The sequence below is a fragment of the Macrobrachium nipponense genome, chromosome 12 (genome assembly GCF_015104395.2).
Source record: "Macrobrachium nipponense isolate FS-2020 chromosome 12, ASM1510439v2, whole genome shotgun sequence".
Classification (NCBI taxonomy): domain Eukaryota; kingdom Metazoa; phylum Arthropoda; class Malacostraca; order Decapoda; family Palaemonidae; genus Macrobrachium; species Macrobrachium nipponense.
Window position 1 is genome coordinate 95,808,800 of NC_087205.1, and position 4,050 is coordinate 95,812,849.

The following is a 4,050-nucleotide window of genomic DNA, read 5'->3' on the forward strand; positions in this document are numbered from 1 at the left end:
TATTTTTTATTGCTATTTTTGACGCCGTGTTATCACAGAGCAAGTCATTGCCTTCCCCAAAGGCATCTGCGAACATTCACATCATGAGATTGATTGATTACTAGTGCAGTGTAATGACTGTGACCACAGATGACTTGCATTTGTATCTCTATTAATTCTCCCCCTTAAACAGTTCAGAACCATTAAACTTTGATCTGCCAGTGCAAAAGCACGGTGAATGTATGTTCTAATATACTGTTACAGATCAAGGCGATAATGTTACGCAACACTGCCTGAAATCATCGCAGTAAAATAGTAACGTTGCCTTCATGAATTGTATTACTGCCTTCATATCAGACCATTTTGTTATTCATTGTTTCACTCCGCGATATTCTGTATCTGTTTTCTACCTGACACTCGACAGTGAATTCTAAGAATTGTTCTTCATCTTCTTTATTGTCATGTCTTTTTTTTTCCTTTTCTAAGTCACCAAGTACGTTTAGTTTAGTTCTTGGAAATTCCAGTAGCAGCACTCCATCTATTACTGATATTACCACAAAATTTATAATACACAGGGCTTTTCCAAGATTGGGCTTATTTAATTTCTGGTGAGAAGGAGAGAGAAGAGAGAAGGTGGAGAGAAAGAGAAGGAGGAGAGAGACCTTACCTGACCTTACAGACCTTACAGTTCGTTCGGGTTGCCCCAGTCCCTCAGTGTGAGGCGCCTCTAATGTCTACCAGAGAGTTGCTAGTACATCTTCCGGTATATTTTGCATCTTCCAATCTTGGATTGGTCTGGGATGCAGTTTTAGATATTTGTCGAGCTTATTCTTACATCTACGCTCACTCCTGATATATTCCTCAGATGAGCTGGCAACGCATTGAAATAGACGCTGCATTATCGATGCTGGTGCGTAGTGGATTTAATGTCCTGTGTGCTTTCCTTATTTTTTCCTGGTTATAGTTTTGGGCACTATTAATCTACCTCTGCTTGCTCTTTCTGATATTTTTAGTTCCATGATATTTTCTGTTATTCCTTCTATCTGTTTCCATGCCTGAATTATCATGTAGCGTTCTCTTCTCCTTTCTAGACTATATAATTTTAAGGATTGTAGTCTTTCCCAGTAGTCTAGGTCCTTAACTTCTTCTATTCTAGCTGTAAAGGACCTTTGTACACTCTCTATTTGTGCAATATCCTTTTGATAGTGTGGGTACCATATCATATTGCAATATTCAAGTGGACTACGAACATATGTTTTATAAAGCATAATCATGTGTTCAGCTTTTACTTGTTTTTGAAGTGCCGTAACAAAACATTCCCATTTTTGCCTTTTACATTTTGCCAACAGAATTGCTATTTGATCATTGCATAACATGTTCCTATTCATCATCACACCAAGGTCTTTAACTGCTTCCTTATTTGTGATTGTCTCATTATTAGGTCCCCTATATGCATATAGCTTTCCTTCTCTGTCTCCATAATTTATTGATTCAAATTTATCAGAGTTAAATACCATCCTATTTACCTCTGCCCAATCATATACTTTGTTAAGGTCTCTTTGTAAGAGTTCCGTTCTATCTTCATCTTACAAGTAATTTCTCTACTTATTCTTGTGTCATCAGCGGAAACTACTCACTACCGAATCCTTAACATTACTGTCTATGTCTTCAATCATAATAACAAACAATATTGCAGCTAGCACCGTACCTTGTGGCACACCGGATATTACCTTGGTTTCATCCGATTTCTCATCGTTTGCAATAACTATCTGTTTTCTGTTGTGTAAAAATTCTTTTTAACCATCTTCCTACTTTATCCTACGATATTAGTGTTTTCTAATTTTCTTTGCTAATATATTATGGTCTACTTTGTTAAAAGCTTTTGCAAAGTCTAGATAAACCACATCTGTTTCATTTCCGCTTTTCATATTTTGAATATGTTCTCACGGTGGACTAACAGTTGGGTTTGTGTACTTTTTCCGGGTACGAAACCGTGTTTGTCCTATATTAAACAAATTATTTTTATTAAATGTTTCATAATATTTTTTCTTCATTACCCTTTCATACACTTTTCATAATATGTGATGTTAGACTCACCAGGCCTATATTACTTGCCTCTAGTCTTGATCCACTTTTGAAGTAGGGTGATATATGCTAATTTGCTCATCATAAATCTTGCCTGTATCTACACTTTGTCTTAATAATATTGCAAGTGGTTCTTTGCGATAGAATGAACTACTTTCTTTAACAAAATAGCAGGGACTCCATCCGGCCCTGCAGCAGCTCCATTTTTCCATTTTAATTTCATTAATTGCCTGCACAATATCAGCTTCATTAATTTCTATGTCAGCTAAATATTCACTATTTTCTTCCCTTACTTCTATATCATTATCTTCATTATCTATTCTAGGGGTGAATTCTCTCTTATATCGTTCTGCCAGTATGTTGCAAATTTCCTTTTTTTCATTATTCGTTAATCTCCTTCAATTCTCAGAGGGCCTATTTCTATTCTTCTTTTATTCATCTTCTTCGCATATGAGTATAATAGTTTGGGGTTTTGCTTGATATGAATAGGGTTTTTTCTTCCAAGTCCCGTTTTTCATGTTCATTTTCTTTTGATTGGTATAATCCTTTTGTTCTGCATTTTCTATCTTACTTTTTAGTTCTATAACTTTCCATGCATTTTTTTTCTTTGCAAGACCTTTTTTGGGCCACTTTCTGATTTTCTGGAACAAGATCCTTCTGTCTCTTGGTATGCATGAATGATGTTTACTTTTCTTCTTCGGTATATATTTTTCCACTATTTTCTCCAATCCAATATATAATATCTCCGTATTTACCCTTATGTCATCACTTACGAAAATGTTATCCCAATCTTTGTTTAATTCTTCATTAATTTCTGACCATTTTATATTTTTTTTACTGTAGAAGTTGTATTTTCCATTATCCTTCCCTACTTTTTTTCATTTCTTGCTTATCTCTATTTTCACTTGCCTTTGGAATGAACTGTTTAATTAATTTCTATGACATTATGGTCTGAAAATACTCGCATTATAAACTATTATTTCTTTAACATAATTCATCTCGTTCACAAATACTAGGTCTAAAGTAGTCCTTTTCCTTGTTGGCAGGTGATTTATTTGTTGAATGTTGTATTCTAGTAGCATATCTAATAGCTTTTCAAATTGCCTCTTATCTTCTGCACTACTATTACTCTCTTTTTTATATGTATAAGTACAACCACAATCAACCTATTCGTTCTTTCCATTCTACGAAAGGAAAGTTGAAGTCACCAGATAGAAGAGAATAGTCCAGTCCTTGTGAATTTCCTACATATATCATCCAATTTTTTCATTATTAAGTCAAACTCTTTAGTATTAGGAGGTCTATATATTACTATGTTCATCAATTTTTCAGATTCAAATTCTACCGCTATTAGTTCACATTCTGAGTTACTATATTTTCTCTATATTTTTTCCTTGTTTTTTGTCTTTCCCATATATTGCGGTTCCCCCTTGATTCCTATTTTTTCTATCTGATCTATAAGTTTGGAACCCTTTTATTTGATCATCATTCCCAGTCTCTTGGGAATACCAGGTTCACTTATATTCATTATATCTATTTTCTTTTTCATTTTGGGTGGGAGTTGTTCTTCTAAGTACTCTATTTTTTCTTTTTGAGTTACTCGTAACTAAACCCTGCGCATTCATCACTATGATGGTTTGCGTGTTTTCTCCTTCATTTAATACTGGTAGTAATAAGGATTTTCCCATGTCTCTTTCCTGTTTCTGGTATGTTGTTCTTTTTTTCATTTCCAGAAATTCTGACATTAAAAAATCCAACTTTTCCATAATATTTGATCTTCCTTCATCATAATTTTATTCATTTTGTGTCTGAATCTGCAATTTTCTCCGTTTCTGCAATATCCTCTTGCATAATAAATACAGTTATTATCTCTTTGAGTAGAATTTCGAGCTGATGCTTTGAAATTTTTTTCTGACACCTCTGCATATCTCATTGGTTGTGGTTTGCTTTTCTCTTTTACCTGATATTCTTGATTTCTCTCTTTAT